We start from the raw sequence: 23,420 nt of genomic DNA on the forward strand, positions 1-23,420 counted from the left end.
AACATTATTTCGGATTAACTCAAAGCGTATAGAAATTAAAGAACAAAACTAAAAAATAATTATAGTTTATAGTTTGTAAAAAAACGGATGTTTAGAACAGTTTCTCCTTCTGTTTTATCATTCATCTTGTGCACCTTTGTTAAAAACATAACTTATACAGTTCATCAACACAAACCAATTTCTCTACATTAGAAGAGGTACAGAATGGGGGTGAAATGCTACCTTAGGTTTATTTCTATCTTACGGATGTACAACAATAAAATCAAGGATTCGGTTCCCATCGGTGGACTCAGCAGATAACCTGATGTGGCTTTACCATAACAAAACACGCGCACACAATTCTAACTTAATTATCTCTTGCTTATGGATATTTACAATCCTTTCAAATAACGAAAATGTTATAGAAATTATGTAACAAATTTACTTTAAAAAATAACCTTTCTTCAGTAGTTTATCTGTAGTAATATTTTAAAATATCCATAACATGTTATATTTCTCACAGCTTCCTTTCTCAGTAAATAAAACCTATTCTATTATTTTATTCTATTATTTTATCTTATTCCTCTTGCGACCTGTTTTTGAGAGCACGCGAGTACCCTATAAAATCGATAGAGAATTTTTGTTTGGCTATTCGTCCAAGCCACGAGTGAGATTTCTATACCTATCTCATCCTTTAAAGCACACTCTTGTGGAAGTAATACATGAGTGGCTCAATAATTAGTGTGTCCGGACTTAGTATTCAAGGATTCTTGTTCGCGTCCCGAAACAAATAAAATGCGCTCCGTAGTAAGAGGTCATAGGTGTGGAATGTGACTAAACTGACAAGAATAGCTCAGCAGGTGGCGGTGGATGCTACTGACTAACTACTTTTCTACTAGTGTTACAGTTTAAAAATAGGGACAGTCATGTATATTATAACCCGTTATATAGCTTTGCGAGAAATTTTGAAAGAAAGAGGCAAAAACGTGTTAGTCCTAAAAGGCAAAGGTTACTCGTCTTCGAAGAGAAAACACAGATAATGGTATATGTTTTAAATATAAGACAAATTTTATCTCGTGGAATCTTAATTAGTATCGCCACGAAAATGTTAAAAACTAGCAGAAAATAACCTAAGACAATGACTTCAGCGAGCAGAAATAATTCGGTCAAACTTTTAAGTTAATATAAATTAGAAACAAAAAGCGTTTTTTAAATGATTTTAAATTTATTTCGAAATTTCATAAGTTATCCCTCTTGTAAATAAATTAAATGATCATGAACATACCTAGAAAACCAACCAAGTCTCTATTTGATTACGTTATACCTGTAACATTAGCTTAGTCTAACTAATTACATTGTGAAATATATGCGATTTGACTGACAAATTAGTGTCTAATAACAACAAGGACTGGCGTGTGTAAAATCACATTGAACACATTATTTCGTGCATCTGTTTTCAGAAAATATGATTTCCAAACCTCTACTCAGATCTAAACAACATCGTTATTTATTTTTTGTTTCTATCCAAATTATTCTCTTCAAGTTAAAACCGATAAACTCGTTCCTGCAATATATATATGTATAAAAGTGAATGATTGTTTGAAACTAAATAACCGAATTAGAATATTTACAAATATAATACGTGCGAGTATTATTTGTCACTGTTTTCTCTTGCACGTGGATGAACTTCACTCATCTTATACTAAAATATTTTGCTATTCGTTTTTAGCACAAAGATAGCCGAATAGCTTGTTAACTTCTCTGTATCTTCCAGGACAATCGAACTCCGAATTCTATTATTATATATCCTTAAGCTTATCACTGACCAGCATAGACGTTGAATAAAATATTGAGTGAAATATAGTTAACAACGATTAAACTTCAAAGACCGTTACTTTGATTTACGGGTCTTTCAAAGTTGTCTGTGATTCAATAATTGTGAGTAATTGTATACAAAAATTTAGCGTGTTACGCATAATTTCTTGTTAATTATATTGGAATAGAAATAAGGCTTCTTAAACTTCACTGTTTGACTATAAATCCATAGTCATTCAAAAAACGTTCATTGAAAACAATCAGTAATTGTGCGTTGAAAAATGACTTAACTTTAACTGTAGAATATAATACTTCATGATGTGAAAGACGTTTTAACCGTTACTTAACATAAATCTTTTTGTGAAATAAATACTACATAAATAATTCTGACTGTAATTAAACCGTAATATTCTTAGACCTAGCCTAGAATGGCCTCATGGTCGACACTTTGACTCAAAGTCAAAGTAATATAGCTTTTAATTCCATTTCCCAAATGCTCGACCTGTCAGCCAAACAAGCGTTGCGATGTGACTGTCAATCCCACATATTCATTAGGAAAGACTAGCCTAAGAGTTGGCGATAGGTGATGTTGACTATCACTACTAAAGGGACCATTATGCGGATAACCTTCTAGTAGATTTGTGCGAAATTCCAAACAAACTAACAAATATAATATAATAAATACATTATTTAGAAGTCTAGTTATCATTGATTTGTAAAGTTTGTACTCACGAAGGATTTCTGCAAATATACTAATTGTCACTTGACGCATTTATAATGACTCAAAAAATATTCCAAAATATTAGCTGATTCTTCTCTGTTGTATATGCAAACCAATAATTTTCACAGTTACTTGTATTCAAACAAAATTATCAGTCATGTTGATGGAAACAGAAAAGAAAAAACACTCGTACTGTCTCGCATCTGTGTATTTAAAACTACCACTCCAACACGTATTACAAGTTTGTTTGTTTTTGGAATTTCGCACAAAGCTACTCGAGGGCTATCTGTGCTAGCCGTCCCTAATTTAGCAGTGTAAGACTAGAGGGAAGGCAGCTAGTCATCACCACCCACCGCCAACTCTTGGACTACTCTTTTACCAACGAATAGTGGGACTGACCGTCACATTATAACACCCACACGGCTGGGAGGACGAGCATGTTTAGCGCGACGGGGGCGCGAACCCGCGCCCACTCGGATTACGAGTCGCACGCTTTAAGCGCTTGGCCATGCCAGACCCACGTATTACAATCCTAACATTAGACAGTACAAAACAATAGTGTTTAACAATAGTGTTAATTTTATCAATTCTACAAAACTTCCAGAACAATATGTTCATCGCTATCCTTTTAACTGATAATTAAAATTGCATTTTTCTTCAGGAATCATAGATCAAATTTAACAATTTCTTCCTAATTGTTTCTTACAAATACCTATTTTTAGTTATTATTAAAGCGTCAGTTTTTTATTAGCGCTGTGTTTTTTTTATTAGTCTTTCTAATTCGCATCTGAGGTGAACACTTTTCGAATTTATTATCGGCTGCCATGTGATATCTTTTGTAACGCTGTTAGCATATTACAGCTAATTTAACAATGAACACTATCGAAAGGCTTGGAGAATTGAAATAGAAACAGATATTTGTTGATTTTTTTCAAGTCTGTACAATCACCTTATTTCTCAGTATGCTACAAACGTTTAAAAGCTATAGGTTTTCAAGATTATTATTTTTAAAATAACATCTTGGTTCAGTATGGTCAGGTGGTTAGGATGCTTAACTCGCAATATGAAGATTGCGAGTTCGAATTTCCGTCTTACAAAACATGCTCGTTCTTCCTATGGGAAGAATGGGAGAAGCTATGGGAGTATTATAATGTGATGGTTAATTCCGCTATTCTTTAGTAAAAGTTGGTGGTGATGACTAGTTGCTTTTCCTATAGCCTTTCACTGCCAAATTAGGGACGGTTAGCAAAGAAACCCTCGTGTAGCTTTCCGCGAAATTCAAACAAAACCAATAAGATCTCACGACAGATGTTTATCAGCAGTTAATGAAAACACCACTAACATACAACTTTGAAAGTCGGAAATATCTTGGTTCGAATCACCCAAGAAGTAATGACTTGGTGCATTTGTAGATAGTCTGTGCATTCGATCTTTGCATTCTCAATTTGTCTTATTTATTTGTTTTTTATAGTTTAAAACTTTGTTTTGTTCTTACAAAATATTTATTTAATATTATGATTTGAAACGTGTCAATCGTTTCTTTAAAACGTGGTACTTATTTAAAAAAAAAACAATTCTACGTTTTTCTTGATGACGTGAAACCCATTGAAATAAAAATGTATCTCAGAACGGCTGGCTAAGGTAGTAACACTTTTATTGATAAGCAGAGAACAACGTTTCGACCTTCCTAGGTCATCTTCAACCTGAAAATGTTAATGCCCACACCAGTCGTTCTGAGATACAATTCTACGTTTTTGTTTTGTCGTCCCGTTTTTAAGTACTTCGACAAGAGAAAAGGAAATACGAAGCTCAATCTGTAACTTTGTTCAATATTTTTTTTTTTACTGAGCTGATCTTGTTTCTCCTGATCCTGATCCTGGTTTCCTTGTTTCGGGAAATTCCACCTTCTCGTTAATAAGTACGAAAATAATGTAAAATTTAAAAATAAGAGTAGACTTCTCGTAATGGTGATCTGTAAATTATATGAAGATGTTGAGTATTTTGTATCAAAACGATTCTAGAGATTCACCACGTACTTTCTGTTGCAAAATGTTCTATCGTAAGTGTGTCATGTACGAAGCAGGTGACTCCTCCCTGCATCAGTTTACGAGAATGCAAATGCACGCGTTTCAACAATATGGTGAATTCACAAGTATGTTTTTTTTGTCATAACACAACATAAATAGAAGCTTCATTTTGCAGTTGCTTGAGGTACGTGACTACTGAACGAAAGCTATGACCAGAAGCTATACCATTTTGGGCTCATTTCTAGACGAAGATTCTTCAAGTTGATGTAGCTTATCGTTTTCTGAGACCTATAGGCAATTTTTGCCATTTATCTTTGGCATTACTGGCGCAAGGGGGTATATACAAAAGGTACAGTAGACCAAAGCTCCATTCACAAGGGACCATTAAAAACTTTGAAGATTCGTACTTTTAATGTGTTATTTAATTTTAGATATTTGATCAACTCTCAACTTATTGTGTTTTATTCAGTATATTGTCCTTAATTGTATTTTCCATAAAACTAAACGGAGATTTAAATGTTTAAAAAAACCAGGCACAGGACCTAACTTTTACGTTGGTCGATTTTTTTTGTTACAAGACGCTTCACATAGCTTATCACGGCTGGGGTACGACTTCATCCAGGTGTTTTTTTATTTCCTGATCCTGGTTTTCTTGTTTTTCTTAAGATATCCACCGTCTTATTCTAAATTCCCAACCTGAACACATCTTTGTAATCCGTGTGAATATTTTGCATCATAAATATTTGTTTCATACCCTTCACAAAATCGATCAGTTCTCCAACCTGCAAAATGCCGAGGAATGTTAAAATATAATTATACTTTTTTCTACTACAACTTTACATCCGAGGTTATCACGTGACTTGCTAGTTTGCATGTCCAAAGTCGTTTTAACATAACGTACTCAATTCTTTGTAGATATGCTTTCGTTACAATCGTTAATAAGGTCTAGAAAGCTCCAGCCTTTAAAGAGTGAATAAGTTGTCATCACAGATCATTTTCTAATCCTTGCAGTGTTCCGCGAAGTTATTTTAAAAAGAATGAAAACATTAAAGCGGATAAATACAGCCTTGGTGAAAAACATCTTCCACAGACGCAGATACCAGAGTCGCCTTTCAAACTCAACACATTACACAGCTCTTAGTGTTTTCAAAAAGATGAATCATAAGATGTCATAATAAATGGGATTTAATTTATCAAATTGACCCCCCCTAGTTTAATAGCGGTAAGTATGCAGACTCACGCCGCTAGAAATCGGGTTTCGATACCCATGGTGGGCAGAGCACGGATGGTCTATTGTGTGGCTTTGTGCTTAGTTTCAATCAACCTATGAAATAACCAGTTTAAATGAATAGTAATTTTGTCCGACGTAGATGAACAAGAGAAATATTATCTTAGTTATGATTAAAACACGACGTATTTCATTTTAAAACGATAAAAAATCTGAGGATTCTACAGTTTATTCTATTTCTTTACCGTCATTTGTTGAATATTTGTTTGTTTGTTTTGAATTTCGCGCAAAGCTACACGAGGGCTATCTGTGCTAGCCATACCTAATTTAGCAGTGTAAGACAAGAGGGAAAGCAGCTAGTCATCACCACCCACCGCCAACTCTCGGGCTATTCTTTTATCAATGATTAGTGGGATTGAATGTTACACTATAACACCCTGATGGTTGAAAGGGCGAGCATGTTTGGTGTGACGAGATTCGAACCCGTCACCTTCAGATTACAAGTCTAGTGCCTTAACCATTTGGCCATGCCGGTCCGTACCAGAAAGTATAATGTTCGATCTGCGCAATGTGTGTGTGGATTATTTAACAGTTAACCTCGCTCTTGCGTTCAAAGTAGCCACATATTCAGCAGATGTTGTTATTTTCGTTTCTTGGTTCCTGAGCTCTTTTGCCCTAATAGTTGTGTGTTGCATAATTGCAATTTAGGTTGAAAATACTAAACTGTATCACGAACGGTTTTTCGAGGTTTGTTTGAATTTCGCGCAAAGCTACACGAGGGCTATCTGCGCTAGTCGTCCCTAATTTAGTAATGTCAGACTAGATAAAAGGCAACTAGTTATCACCACCCACCGCCAACTCTTGGGCTACTCTTTTACCAACGATTAGTGGGATTGACCGTCACATTATAACGCTTCTATGGCTGAAAGGGCGAGCATGTTTGTGGACGGTTTTTAACAAATTACCAGTGACTTAAGCAAACATTTTTGTCTTTATAGTATTCAAAGAAAAACATATTATAACCGAGTCTTTTAAAAATATTAAAAATTGTTATTTTTCAGAATTTGTTATTTATGTTGGAGGGATTTAGACATTTTAGTAATAAAGTTAGAAAAACAAGAAAGATATTTTGATAGTAAAGTTAACGAAAAAAAAACGACAGCTATTTTTGTAATAAATCTAAAAATTATGTGGAGAATAGGAGTCATTTTGTGTTTTTCTTACAGCAAAGCCACAGCAGGCTCTCTGCTGAGCCCACGGAGGGGAATCGAACCCCGTGATTTTAGTGTTGTAAATCCGTAGACTTACTACTGTACTAGTGGGAGGCAAGTTAGGAGTCGTTTTTTCTAACTATATTATGAAAATTATTAATAGCATAACAGCATGAAGCTTTTAAATACACGGAAACTGTCAAAAATGGACGAGAAAATGGCGGAGAAACAGCAGTATCACTGTATAATTGTACAATACCAGATTGTGAAAAAAACAGCAACATGATAAGCTAATTGTGTGAAATCGGAATGTGGAGAAATAGCAATACGATTATTTGTTTGTACCGAGCCAGAATCTGGTTAAAACAGCCACATGATTTAACTTGCATGGAATGTTGAGTAGCAGTAACATGCTGTCTAATCGCATGAGACCATAATGTGGAGAAACAGCTGTATGTCTGTTGAATTGCATGAAAACAGACAATTAATTAAAAACTGATGTCCTTACTAAACTACATAGTTTCAGATTGAGAGTTACACTGTTAAATACCTGATTAATTTAGTCGGTTAAAGACATGTTTGTGAAGCTGGGTGTGGTCTCTTAATTTAAATTTATAAGCTACGAAACGACTTGGTATGATATCACGCTTAACATAACCTATTGATATGACAATTTAGTCTTAAATAAACACATCAAATGGCTCGCAATGGTGGATCGCGGGTTTGAATTCCCGACCCATCAAACATGCTCGCCCTTTCAGTTCTGGGAGGTATCATAATGTGACAGCCAATTCTACTGTTCTTTGGGGAAAGAGTAATCCAAAAGTTTGCGGTGGATGGTAATGACTAGCTGCCTTCCCTCTATCCTTTCATTGCTAATTAGGGATGGATAGCGCAGATAATCCTCGTGTAGCTCTGCGCGAAATTCAAACTAAACCAATAAGATTCCACGACAGATGTTTTTCCACAGTTAATGAAAGCACCACTAACATTCATTTTTGAATGACCAAGAAAAAGGCTCGTCACTTATATCTGTGTGTTCGTGTGGGAATTCATTGCTTTAAAGGTAATTTGGTATAATTATAGCTTTATTAATATCCATCCTTAATAAATAAATTAAATAATTATAATAAAACAGTGGATAAAGCTCACTGGACTCAACAGGTTGGTTTGAAAAAGTACTTTTTAAACAGCCGAGTGTATCGGTTATGTCCTGTTAGACATTACTACCATATACTTAAAATTAATTATTTATTGAAGCCTGTACGTGAGCTATTATTAACGTCTTCAGTCGCGTTGTTTTATTCATTTTTGAGAAACAGCAGTTTGTGTATGTTCGAGGAACAATGTAGTAGGCTACTTGTAGTCAGTAGTACCTAAGAAAAAAACAGAAAGAAAAAATCGTTTAATTATTAACGACCTTTATTATGTGAAAACCTTTGTTAGTCGTATGGAATAACTTCGAAATCCTTCTTTTAAATTTACTGACCTATTATTAAACTGCCTTTTCAGAAAGTTCTTATAGAGAAATGAGGTCTAAATGGTTTCTATTATCTACGTAAACTTTTCTATAGAAAACAATCTTTTCGAATCACATTGGAATAGCTTCCTTATTGATCTACACTCTCTTACTGTAGAAAGTGACGCAGAGAATTGTGGGAAATCGTCACTCAGCCGTAGCGAATCTTACCCGAAGGTCTATCGGTACGGATATTACTCAGGAACTGTACGTGCTGACCGTCTTATACTTTTGACCATACTCTCTCAAGATTTAATTTAAAATTTTAAACTTTAATTTAAGAAACTGTTTCCTTAGAATTACATTTTTATTTTCTCGTTAATTCTAAACGTTTCTATTTGAGTGTCGAGATTAAGTTAAATCTTTGAATTCTCTTTGTTTTCTTTCAACTTAAAGTAGGGTCTCTGTATCTCTCTACTTAGCTGGTCATCGAGATTTGCTTGCGAGGTAAGTTTATCGTTACTGAAATTTAATTGATTAATCTTTGATAAAAAAAAAAGCTATACATGTTTGAAGGTAGTAAATATTCTTCTAAACACACATAACAAATATATAATATTATGACTTGTATATACTTTCTATACTGTACAAGTCATTTTGAACAAGTCATATGATTTCATGAATAATCTAGTGTACTATATGCAAACAACACATTTATTGTGGTTACCATATATATATATATAAATAATTATATATATCATATACATATCAGTAATTATATATATTATATATATATCAATAATTTTAGTATGTCTAATTTAAAAAGAAAATAAATATTTTTGTAGTTATATTTAATGAAAAGATGCAAGACGTAATGAAAACAACACTTGTAGTGATAGATACAAAAAATAATAAAAGTCTGTTAGGGTATAACAAGATGGCAGTAAACACAAACTGTTGGAAATTTTAACTAGATTTCCAATAGTTTGATTAACTAATTGGGCCTCGACACTGAGGTTCTTTTCTATATTTCTGCAGCTGATCTTCACTGTAGGAAGCTAAAACAGTTATATGTGACCAATATTTTATTATCTTAATATAAAATTTGAGTACATATTACTAACTGTAAAACACAACTTTCTAAACAAACTGTTCGAAATTTAATTAGTGTCCATATATTTACAAGTCTGTTTGAAATTTCTTTGAAATGAAGTGCAGAAAAGTTATCGGTATTTCTACTCACAAAGGCCGTCAAATATCTTAACGCATTGAAAGATATATGATATAATGATTGATTAGTATTTTTCATGAGGGGTAATTTTTCAGAGTATCAGGTTTTTTTTTGGTTTTTTTGCTTCATATATCATTACAAAATGCAGTTTCTGATGAACGAGCCATAGAAGAACCACTTTTCTTCTTGGAAATTTCTTATGCTTTACTCTAATAAATTAATGGTCGTGAAATATTTCCAAGAAGTTTACGATTGTGCTCCGTCTACTGTCTCCTCTGTAAAACTGATGTAATTCACTGAAATACATAAAATAATTTTATTGCTTCAAAATGCTTGTTTCTGTGATAAATGACAGGGTTTTATAAATACTTCTTTTCAATGATCCTTGTACAGTGTCTGACCATTTTATCAGGAGCTATGGGCCTGATCTAAACAGCAGACGTAAAGTTTGTTTGTTTGTTTGGGAATTTCGCACAAAGCTACTCGAGGGCTATCTGTGCTAGCCGTCCCTAATTTAGCAGTGTAAGACTAGAGGGAAGGCAGCTAGTCATCACCATCCACCGCCAACTCTTGGGCTACTCTTTTACCAACGAATAGTGGGATTGACCGTCACATTATACACCCCCACGGCTGGGAGGGCGAGCATGTTTAGCGCGACGCGGGCGCGAACCCGCGACCCTCGGATTACGAGTCGCACGCCTTACGCGCTAGGCCATGCAGACGTAAAAGAAAAAAGGTTGGTCACGTGATTTGTTAGGTGGTACCCGCAGCACTATAAATAACTGGAACAAGCGCATTTGCAAACAGTCTAACATATATGGATAGGGGCAAACATATTCAAGCGTTCAAGAAAGGCAGTGTTGTGTTTGCATGTCTTGCAGGTGCCACAATAGTCAAGACAGTTTCATTGGTGGGCCGCTGGATCATTCGAATTTATTACCAATAGAAAATGGATAATATTGTCAGATACGATACGAGGGGAAACAAGTAGTCGCGAACATTTTAATGACAGAAAGAGGGAAAGACAGTTAGAAAGGGTTCTATAGTTCAACTGTATACATGTTTAAACAAATACACGCATTTGTTTGTTGATATATATACTAAATTCTTTGAAATTAAAGAAAGGAAAACATATACACACTCATATATATATATATATACTTATCCAAAGGCAAGCACCAGACTCAACTCAGTAAAATCACGGATAACAGCATGTTTCTCAGCATATCCTGAGCTGTCTGGTCCGATTACGGCATGTTTCCTGGCATACCCTGAGCCCTCAGGTCCCTTTAAAGATCAGAATAGTTGGCACAGTTTACCCTAGCTTTATGTCCATTGACGTTTCATGTACGCCCTGATAGGAACAGCTACTTCCAAAATGTTATTGTGGGGAATATGACAAAGAGTTCCGCTTTTGCCTTAGCCACGACATTCCCTGTTATCTCAATCTAATTGAACATCTGTGGAATAAACACGAAAGATGCTTTTTCCACCATTATCTTTTGCCTATCTCAGTCCGTGAATTAAGTACAATATTAATGGCTGAAATAATTAAAAACATCAGGATATCTTTCTACAGCTTATGTATCTTATGTCACATCGCGTCGTGGCTACTTTCAGGCAGAAGGGGCCATGCCAGTTGCAGAGTCTTTATAAGGTAACCCTATAGAGATTTATTTTGGATATATATATATATGTATATTTATTTTTAAGAATATCTATTTGTGCATTTCAATATTTATCTATATCACTGTGCTGATTTCGAAGAATCTGAAGAACCTGCCTGTGTATCGGTAGTTTTAAAACCGCAAAAGTAATGTGTATAGTTTTTGTTGGTTAATTGTAATACAGCACAAATATACACGGCTTGGTTATCTGTGCTCTACTTATCACGAGTATCGAAGCTCGGTTTTTAGCGTTGTAAGTCTGCAGACATACTTCTGTGTCACTGGAGGGACTGTAAATTTGGATTTATATTTTTATAAAAGTGCAAAACGCAGCATATTAATATTTTTTTCAACTTGAAAAGAATGTTAGGATTGTATGTTAATTTAATAAAACTTTATTATGTGGATACAAAGTGATTATTCTACATTATAAAATCAAGTAAAGACATAAGTTACTAAATAAATAATCGGGTTTATTTTGAATTGTTTTAAACATAGTCTAAAAAACACAAGTGCTGTAGCTCTGTTTCATTATTAATAAAATTTATTATATAGATGACGTTAAATACTACAAACTTGTAATAATAATGTAAAAAATGATTAATTTTAATACTAACTACAATCAGTAAAATGGACGTTGATTGATAAGAAATAAATAAAATGTTTTATGTGCGACAAATAACAGTATTTCATAAACAATAATGCTTACATTAATAATTCATATTAGTTAAGGCACTCGATTCATAACCTGCTGACCGCAGAATTAAAATCCGTCACTTAAAGGTCTCTTTCTTTCACACGTAATATGAGAGTAAATTTCATTACTCGTTGATTGACAGCATTCCAGTAACTGGTGGTAAGTGATTTTCACTATTTGCTAAGCCCTGCATGGCCAGGTGATTTAAGGCATTCTGCTCGTAATCTGAGGGTCGCGGGTTCGAATCCCGGTCGCACCAAACATGCTCGCCCATTCAGCCGTGGGGACGTTGTAACGTTACGGTCAATCCTACTAATCGTTAGTAAAAGAGTAGCCCAAGAGTTGGCGGTGGGTGGTGATGACTAGTTGCCTTCCCTTTAGTCTTACACTGATAAATTAGAGACGGCCAGCGCAGATAGCCCTCGAGTAGCTTTGCGCGAAATTCAAAACAAACAAACAAACACTAGTTGCTTTCGCTCTATATTGTTACTTCTAAATTCGGGACGGCTAGTGCGTATAGCTCGGGAACAGCTAGCTGAGTGCGAAATTCATCAAACAAACAGATTATAGACTGAAAACGAATGGGCAATAAAGAACGTTACGTGACCCAGAACTTTACGTTTCTTTTTGTTTTGTAAATAATTATTACAAATGGCAAACCGTTCTTGGTTTATGATTACTGCCACATTCAAACACGGCCTTTGTTTCCGTAGTTTATTATTCTGTCAGTATAAGAAAATTAGCTCCACGATCACCATTATAGCATAAGTTTTATTCTTATAATTTTTTCAATTATTATCTTGGTGTTTTTTTGTAAAAATAAAATATTCTGTGTTTACTTTTCCTTTTACAAATAGGGTGTTCTAAGGATTCTTATAATGCATTTCATGTGCACTGTTCTCGTAATAACCCGCGTATATGTTGATCAAAGTTACAGGTGTTTCTTGATGCGCAAACGAAAACCTTGGACGATTACGGTTCATTTCTTATTTGTTTCTCGAATTTTACAAAACACCGTATCTTAACCACCTGGCCATGCCGGGGCTGTTAAACACAAACATCTTACCAATCAAATATATCAATGATATCAGAAAATGATCATTTTTTTTTTTTACGTCAGCATGTTATGGGCCTTGAAATTTGAAATTTCTTAAGAACAGATACATCAATGGTGCCCAAACTGTGGGGCGTAGGGGAATCAGTATGGAATGGCATAACTATGACTATAGGAGCTTATACATTATAACTAAAAATACAAGTTTAAAAACGGTTAATAAAAATACTGTGAAAATATTACTACTATTAACTAATATAAAACACTCTTGAAACGGTCACCTCAAGCAGTTGTTACTTTGACTTAGTCATCTGTGATGTAATTTAACATTGTCATAGTGGCCCCTACAAGTAACTCATGAGGTATAGTGTTATGACATGATTTTCTACTTCTGAAATGATTTTTAGAAATTATCAGTTAACTAGTTTGACTTTATTAAGATTACAGTTGGCAAATATTTCTCATACGAACAACTAATAAACATTATTGTTATGTAGTAATGTTGGATCCACGAAAATGATACAGACGCGTAGTGTAGAAGTGCATATTAATAGAAACAACCAAAGTGAAACAAACAAGCTATTCGATACGTCATTTTACTAAACTTGTGAAGATGTACCAGAAACTTATGTTGTTCGAATACTTTAATAAACTCATAAAGACGAACCAGAAACTGTTATGTTGTTATGATACTTTACTAAACTTGTAAAGATAAACCAGGAACTGTTATATTGTTATGATACTTTACTAAACCGGTAAAGGCCAACCAGAAACTGCTATGTTGTACAACATATCATTAACGAGTTGAGAGTAAAAATGCCTAAAGTATTTAGTATTTTTTTAATTAGATGTAATTATTTAGTTATTTCTGGTGAAAGTTCGAAAAAATCACATAAAAAATGGGATTCAGTTGCCAGTCTAACTCAAGTATACATAAAGTTTCACAGGTTAGGTTTCACAAGTTTCACAAAATGTATTTTCAGAGATAATTCATAAGTCAAATGACACATTTGCCTAAAATGTGTATTTTACTTCATAAAAATCAACAACAGTAAATCCGTTAAAATATATCTTGGTTAGTTTAAACGTGTCTAACAAACGTTAGTTTATTCCTTTATGTTTCAGTTTCAGTGGTTTGCAGAACATAAATATGTTGTACTTTGAAAGAGAAGTGATTTTTTTTGAAAAGACAGAATGAAGTAAAAAACAACAGTTAAAGCCTAATACTCTTGCGTTTATTTTACAACTGAAACGATTTTCAACATTTTCATGTGTTATTCAAGTTATTAGTTTATAAAGCTTCAACAAATGATCCAACAACACTGTGACGAAATTGGCTTTATTAAGTATGTCTAGTGCATATGTCCGACACACGGAGAAGATATATAGGTCCTTCAGGTGTTGATATAGGGGTCAGATCCGAATGAAGACTCCACACACATCCATGCCACTCTCTGAGGGTTTCTAAGGACACATGCCAGAGTTGGAAAAAATCAGTCAAATGATTCGTCAATTATAAGCGGACACACAAACGGACTTTTATCGATGAACGGTTTTGATATAACACCACTCGTTTGCTGCTTATTTAACATGACCGATAAAATTATAAGTAATGAACCAGTATATACGTATACACATATTTCAAATGGAATGACCACTGTTATATTCTTCATGACACTTGGTAAAATAGCAATATGATTTGGTATATTCTCCTTGTGCTGATGAGGCTTCTGAAACTAACTTATTATAAGCCTCATCTGTATGTTGGACATGGGTAACATAACTTTAATAATAGCCAGGTCATCCAGGTTTGGGGCGCGAGAAAGGTAACCTTACTAATGGCTATCTCGTATGGGGTTTTAGGCATGAAAAGATAATTTTACTAATAACTAGATCGTTTAGGTTTTGCGCTTGAGAAAATAACTTTACTAATGACCGGATCTTTTAGACTTTAGCCATAGGAGAAATAATATTATAGCTAGATCGTGTAGGTTTTGGCCATGGAAAAACGAGTTTAATAATGACCAAATCGTCACAACTTTTGACATGGAAAGATAACCTTACTAATGACCAGATCGTCAAAGCTTTTGACATGACAAAGACAAGTTTAGTTATAGCCATACAAAAACAGGGATACCATGTTTATTTTAGTCATTTGTATGAGATGCAGCCGCCACGTGATTAGATATTTTTATGTTAAAAATCAATAGCATTGACTGCAGAAGTTGATATAGATTGATCCGTTATTACATTCATTTCACGTAATGCATCAAATTTAGCATTAAATACAAAGCATCATACAGAATCATCCCATTCTAGAAAATTCACCCATTTTGTACGACATGCTGAGAGTAACAACGAATAGGCGCATTACTACAACAACTCGTAATGACAAAGTTTTCGTTGCCGAAGGCACGTTTCCAAGCATGTCATTTTCACTCTGTAAAAGGATTATTGATTCCATTTTCGACTTTCTGTTTGATTCAACTAATTTATTTTTATTTGCTGCCTCATTTTTACTGTCACGTGCAGATGAGCTCTTCTGACAAGAAGCTCTCAGCTTAGGTAATTCTATATTATTAAAACCTGTCACTGATAGAAAAGTAAAATGCCTAGCAAAGTTGACGCAATAAGATAATTTTTAATAATGTTGATATATTAGTATTCGCTTGCCAATCTGGAAATTTTCAGCTCAGTTCTATTTTAACCCTTCCCCTGTCAGACCAAAATATAAATCATCAATTAGCGAAGTTCCTAACGGTATCAAACTCTTATAAACCAAACGACAAATGTTTTTAATACATGCCTTACGTAATTTCCTGAATTACCATTTCTAACACTGAAGGATTAACATAAAAAGTCATTGTAAAATGTTAAGTTCTATGATCATTTCAAATACAGGTTTTCTCAATCCACTAATTTGAACAAACCTTGTAGATATTAAATTCTCTTTATCTTCTAATTTTGAAATATGTAATCAATTTCAAATATCATTGTTCATACAGACATTCAAAAACCACGATCTGACTCCAGTGAATAGAAATGTGTAAAAGTAATTGCTATGTACATACAGGTTCAATATATACATTAAAATAATTTTGGAGCTTTATCAGCTCATACAGGTCATTTTGTCACGTTCGGGCATACTCTGTCTGAGGATTGTGACTTCTTACAATAGTTTTCACTGCAAAAGGCTCTGTCGTAAGGCTGTGACAACCAAATCACATCATTATCTTTACTGCTTTCAAATATCTATGTAGTGTAGGAAGACAACTGTTTCTCGGCATCTCTTTCATCATTCCAATCATACAGAAACCCATAGTAACTATATTCGGCGACTTAACAGCTGTATGTTTGTACGAAAGAGCATGAATACCTATTTCCATTCTCCAGCTGCTTGAGATAGGTGACAGTTAAACGGTTATGTTGTGAAATCAGCTTGTTTCATGTGACTTTCGACACTTTTTCAGCCCAAGATTATTCACGATTATGTTGCATGCTGCATTCTCATCCATTATAAGACACCTTGCGTAACTTGCCATGCTGGGATACGACTTGTTGGAGACCTCTTTCTGGATGGTTCTGTCACCTCAAGTTGTTTCAGAATATATTTTTTTCATTTCCATTGATTACAAGGGATAGAGTTCTCTTGGAAGTTCTAAACACTGATACTGAATATCTTTACGAGTGAGTTGATTTGAGGGTATGAATATTTTGTTTCGGGCAGGACTGTTACGGTCTGAAATGGCCAGGTGGATAAGGATTTGAATTCCCGTCACACCAAACATGCTTGCTCTTGCAGCCGTGGGGGCGTTATAATGTGACGGTCAATCCCACTATTCGCTGGTAAAAGAGTAGCCCAAGAGTCGGCGGTGGGTGATGAAGATTAGCTGCCTTCCCTCTAGTCTTACACTGCTAAATTAGGGACAGCTAGCGCAGATAGCCCTCGTGTAGCTTTACTCGAAATTCAAAAACAAACAAATAACCAGGGCTGTTACAACTGAGAAACGAAATATTTTTGTTCATATCACTCTATCTGCAAAGCGTCAGACAACATCAAAATGTAGTTATGATACATCTCGTTCTACCATAACTTAAAATCAGTTGTGACTGTCACGTAATTATCTGAGTTGAATATCCAAATCATGTTAACTTAATATTATCAAACTTGTAACATTTAATAACAATAACGTTATAGCACATAGGTTTTAAAACAAATGAATCAACTAGATTACTGATAATTATTCCCGCCATTTTTATTACATCACAAAAGTGTCATGTAAACAAAAAAAAAATTCATTGAATGAAGAGTGTTCATTCCGTACGAAAACAAATGTAAAATTATTTTTGCAGTCAATATAGTGCCCTCTGGATTGTTCAGTGGGAGATTTTTATTATTTTTATATTGTTTTAAAGAACTGGAAGTAAGGTAACGTTACCAAAATGTAAATTTATTTGTAAAAACACACATTGATTGACACTTGGGCTGTATAAATATTAAAAGTAATGAAAATGTCTGTAGCTACGAAGGAATAGTATTAAAGTTACAACTTTTATCTCATGAAGTCATCAACATCACCTGTTTACTCTTGTTGAGTGACATAGCAACACTGCATCCCTTGTTTGAAAATAATGAGGCGATGTTGTTCAGTATTACTTGTTGCTATATAAGAGTGAATGTATCACTTTGTCTTAAGAAATAACAAGTGTAAATAGTATAGGTAATCAGTGTAAAAAATAAAAGTAATCTGATTAAGCTTTATGGAAATTAGGTTGACAAAATAATTCACGAGTCCAATTATATATATATATATAAGGTTAAAATTAGGTTTTAAATTGAAACATTAAGGTTGAGCAAACATATGTGCTCCTAATATAAGGTTTAGCATACAAATGTGCTCCTAATATGAGGTTGAGCATACAAATGTGCTCCTAATATATTTTATTTCCATGTTTTTATCATATGTTGGGCTTGAGTATGAGAGACTCACTTTTACTAGGGTACAGTTTATCTTTTCAAATTGTAGTTTGTACCTCAAGTGCAATGTGTAATGTTTTATCTTTGATCCCCGTTCGCATGAATGTATGCGTAACGCAAGTTTATTTCAAATACGACATTCAAAGAAGACAGAGTGTAATACTGTAGCAGCTGCGTATCTGATTACACTATATTTTCTGGCTAATACCTCTCTTGTAACGTTTTAGTGTAGATTGGTTTTACTGTGTTTGACAGAAACATAGAACAATGTCGCTGTCATATATACATGTACTTATAGAAGTAACGATTTTTGTCACAAATGTAATCCTCAAGACTTGTTGTCAACAAAAACGCAGAAAGAGATATGTTAAGCCATAATTTTAGTGTGCGATTATGACACTTTTAAAGTTTAATAACCGAACAAAAATTTCGCCTAATCGCTTGACAACTCTTGTATCTTAGCTTTCTGATTTTTTTATAAAAAATTCATCTTGGTAAGATTTGGAAATAACTTCATTAATTGGTTAATTAACTAATGGGTTCTGAGGGACAAGGAAAATATTAAAATGTGAAGATAGCTGCGTATAAAATCTTTAGTGATGCGTGATATAACTGGAGTTACATTTAATCTTGTTTCGTGTTGAAAACCACCTGAACTAGTTGATTATTTTTTATTTGCTCCGCCCGTTAGTAACACATCGGTATGTCTCCGGACTTACAATGTTATAAACCAGATTTAGATACCCATGGTGAGCAGAGCACAAACAGCTTTTCTGTAGTTTTGTGCTGAACTACAAACAAACAAACTAGGTCTGCTCCGACAACGCAAATAGCTGTAAGTGCTGTAATGGTGTGGGATATGTTCTCATGACAGGAGCTTGACTTGCTTTCAAAGAAAAATAGTTTACAGTGTAAAGCTGAGCGTTGTGGCCAATTATGACCACCAGAAATGTCAAATTACTACTAACTAATCCTACATAGTATTAGAAAGGTGTTTTTAATAAAGTAGCGATTTAGCTTATATCGAGTAGAATATATAATAACATTAATATTTCTGTTTTTCTTGTTTCTAGCAGTCTTTTAAATTGAATTATAATGTTCAGTAACAAACTATTTTAAAATGTTTTATATATATAATCTGATATTATAATTAATCAGCAAACATATCAAAACTACTAATGTAATTCTTCTATTGGTGTACATAGTGGAAAATTGTTTGTTTGTTTTTGAATTTCGCACAAAGCTACTCGAGGGCTATCTGTGCTAGCCGTCCCTAATTTAGCAGTGTAAGACTAGAGGGAAGGCAGCTAGTCATCACCACCCACCGCCAACTGTTGGGCTACTCTTTTACCAATGAACAGTGGGATTGACCGTCACATTATAACGCCCCTCAGATTACGAGTCGCACGCCTTAACACGCTTGGCCATGCCGGGCCCTAGTGGAAAATTAATAGTATAACATTTATTGCGTTCACTTCTTGTACCATCAGGAAAACGTTTGGCCTGTTTAGTGAAACAGTCTAGACATACACGAATCCCACATTCATTTCTGTAAATTACGATTTGTTTTCTGGTGGAACAGTAATAAATCTACAGACTTACAACGCTAAAATACAGGGTCGATTGCCGGAAGTAAACACAACAGATAGCTCAATGCTCCAAAAGCAAACAAATCATTTTGATTTCTGGATGTAATATGTACTACATTATTTGGAATTGTGAACTAAGTATATTTCCCAGCTTAGTCGAGTCCAGTTTTGGAAGTTTTAAAATTACATCTGTAATTAGTTATCAGCACTGTAGGTCTATAAATTATATTCATTCCGTAAAAGTAATCTCAGTGTTCATAGCAAATTTCATTCTCTAAAGGATGATCGAACTACTCGTGGGACTAGATGTTTTATTTTCCGGAATAACCTTTCAGTTCTTGATTGGACAGGTACATGGTTGAAAACTGGTAAAACTTTACGTTTCCAGAGAAAAAAAATGACCAACGTAGAATTTTCAAACCATTAGAGCAAGCAAGCTTTCGTTTAGTTAGTACAGGTATGAAACACTGATGGAAGAGATCACAATAAGAGTAACAACCGCGAAAAGAAACGAAACAAACGAGATAGATTTTTCGTCACAGAATTTATATTTTGTTCCACAGCATTCTTAAAATATCTGGCTGTTATTTGCCGGGATCGACGTTAATATAAAATGTATTTAGTTTTGAAATAGCGATGATACAGGAAGTTAAACGTAAGCATACCTGTAATACACATATGCGTACTTTGACTTATATTAAAATAGTTGCAATCTTTTGTATTAAATACCTGTTTTATCCTGGCCGTTAAATATATATGTATATAATAGTTTCATATTTTTTGTGGTAGTGTACACAAAGCATGATACGTTATTCTTTAAAATGAATGTTCAGATAACCTTTGTTTTAAACAAACTAAAGATACTTAATTTTTATTACTTTAATATGGAATAAAGATCTGTTTTAAGATTCTTTGTTTCAGATCAAGTAGGAAAATTAATAACCTATTTGTGACCAATTAACTTAAAGTAACTTTGCAGAAGAAATGTGTAAAAAGCATCATCTCAGACACTAGTTAATTTTTCCTTTAGGTCATAAACTGTCATTACAAGAGGTGTACCTTTTCATGTTATAATTCGGTATTAATTAGTTATTAGTTTTATTGTGTTTCACTCTTCTGTAACAGACCTGTCAGATACCTACTTATCTTACCATTTCCAATTTTTGAATGCAATTTTTGTTTTAGATACTAATAGGATTGAAAGTACCAAACGTTGTAACCTACTGGTGATTTAATACTGTTATCTATCTCAAACAGTTTATATTGATATTAAAGATAAGTCTTCTAACGTTAGATATTGGATATAGCATATTAAAATGTCAATGCAAATTTATGCTGAAACGTAAAAAAAATGATCAAAAATCATTTGTGCACTTTATAAAGTAAACAATATTTATAATTAGATAAAACCTTTCTACATGAGAAACAAATACTGTTAATAGATACGAACCTTGATTACGTTTCTAGGACTTTTTTCTTTAGGTCACGAATATCAATAAACACAGTCTCAGTAAAAACAATCTCTAAGGTCGAAAACAAAATAAAAAATATCGTTGTATTTCACGAGCGTCTTTCTTTTATTTATTATATTAGTGTAAGAGATACGTCTATATTTTATTTACAAGTACTTAAAAGTGAATAAATATCTTGTATTACCTAACATGACCTGACACAGTGATACATTCCTGGTATGATAGGGTTCGATTATATCGATTTTTATGCTAAATTAGATTTATCGTGGAGAGTTTTTTTTTCCTGTTTGAAATATTACCTAAAATAATTTTACTCAAGGAATTTAACAGAAGCATAATACAAGTAGTTTTTTAAACTAAATCCTTGGAGTGATAATGTTTTAATAGTTCGTACCTTTGTAGTGGATATTTGTGCTGAAGTTATAGTTAATTTTACGATATCTATTTTTATCTCTACAAAAACTGGTGGTGCTTTTTAACTCACAAAATCATTTTTCACATCATCACTAAAAATGACATAACACCTTTAAATAATAGCAATAAGACGAAATCAGGTATCTCAATTTTATTTGAAAAAAATACCTTGATTGTAAACATGATAATGATCAATTTAAAAAGTGATAAGCCTTTGGTTTGTTTGTTTTTTTAATTTCGCGCAAAGCTACTCGAGAGATATCTGCGCTAGCCGTTCCTAATTGAGCAGTGTAAGACTAGAGGGAAGGCAGCTAGTCATCACCACCCACCGTCAAAACTTTGGCTACTCTTTTACCGACGAATAGTTGGATTGGCCGTAACATTATAACGCCCCCGCGTCTGAAAGGACGAACATGTTTGGTGTGAGGGAGATTCGAACCCGCAATCCTCAGATCACGAGTCTAATGCCTTAACCCACCTGGCCATACCGGGCCCTAAGTCTTTGGTTTCTAAATACATAAAGTTTAATAGGCCCCTCACCTGGCTAAATAAGAACGTGGGCCAAACTTTTTATCTCATATACGGAAACCCTTTCATTACAGTAATTATTTATTCATAGATGTACAGCGTCACTAAATCTATTGTTGTTGTTGTTTTCTCCACGTACTTCTAGGCTTGGCATGTCCAGGTAGGTTAAGGCGTTCCACTCGTAATCTGAGAGTCGCGGGTTCGAATCCCGGTCGCATCAAACATGCTCGCTATATCAGCCATGGGAGCGTTATAATGTGGTTGTCAATCCCTCTATTCGTTGGTAAAAGAGTAGCCCAAGAGTTGGCGGTGGGTGGTGATGACTAGCTGCCTTCCCTCTAGTCTTACACTGCTAAATTAGGAACAGCTAGCACAATTCAAAAAACAAACGAACCATGCACCTCTACATTTTCAACTAAAAGCAACTAGCTTATGGGAACAGTAACAAGCTGTAGATAAATCAAGGTGCAGGGTTTCTCATGACGGAAAGGTTTTACTGACGGTCGAGTTTTCATGTGATTGTTTATGATCGAAAACATTCTGGTTATTTACGAAATCGTATTGAAAGGACCGGATTATTTACTAGGCAAGAATGAAAAATCTATTTGTTGTATAATTTCTTGTCGCACATATCCGTCTATCTCGTACGACGAAGGACTGTATTTATCTTTCAATTTTGATTGAACACTCGGCTGTTTTTCTGTTACGGTGTTATAAATGTTGATACGATTTGTACCAAGGTCAATTAGTCAAAACGTGGAGCTTTTCCTTCAAATTGTATCTCTAGGAAACAAGTATACATTGATTTTTGCTTAAGTTTTTGATTAGCAAATTATTTTGAAATCGTATACCGTTGTTTGTGTTTCAACTAACACGTGACTTTTTCTTGGCTTCCAAAACATCATTCGCTACTCAGATTACATTGTTTTTGGTGTCAGCTTTTTTTAGAAAATACGTTATCCTGGCATGTAATCGAATATACTCTTTTGAAGTCACGTGACAGTGTTTTAGGTTTAGGTTTAGCTTTTAAATTGGCACAGCATCGTCTTAGGTTTCAGTGTATTCCTTTGAAATGATATGACAACAATACTTTGGGTTTGAGTGCACTTTTTGAAACAAAAAATATTTGTGTTTAACCTCATTCACAAAGCACTCTTTTCTCAACTACGGTTGAATCAATTTTATCATATAATTTGAAAAATTAATATATTTTTTACTATTTACCTAATGGACCTCAGATTTTTAAAACTTAGATGAAGGTAAATTCATTATTTCAGGAACATTTCTGTTTACTCTGAATGTTCATCTGTAGGAGCATTTTTCAACATGTAGAGCTATAAATCGTCCTTT

General features: G+C 34.0%; 1 protein-coding gene across 2 annotated transcripts in view; it reads left to right on the forward strand.

Annotated features, from left to right (window-relative positions):
* Window positions 1-8,685: 8,685 nt before the first annotated feature.
* Window positions 8,686-23,420, forward strand: part of LOC143229748 (uncharacterized) — a 63,069-nt gene continuing 48,334 nt past the window's right edge. For both annotated transcript variants that reach the window (XM_076462502.1, XM_076462504.1), the window contains exon 1: window positions 8,686-8,947. The gene's annotated coding sequence lies outside the window, so the exon portion shown is untranslated. The remainder of the gene's footprint in view (window positions 8,948-23,420) is intronic.

Source organism: Tachypleus tridentatus, chromosome 10 (assembly GCF_004210375.1).
Source record: "Tachypleus tridentatus isolate NWPU-2018 chromosome 10, ASM421037v1, whole genome shotgun sequence".
NCBI lineage: Eukaryota > Metazoa > Arthropoda > Merostomata > Xiphosura > Limulidae > Tachypleus > Tachypleus tridentatus.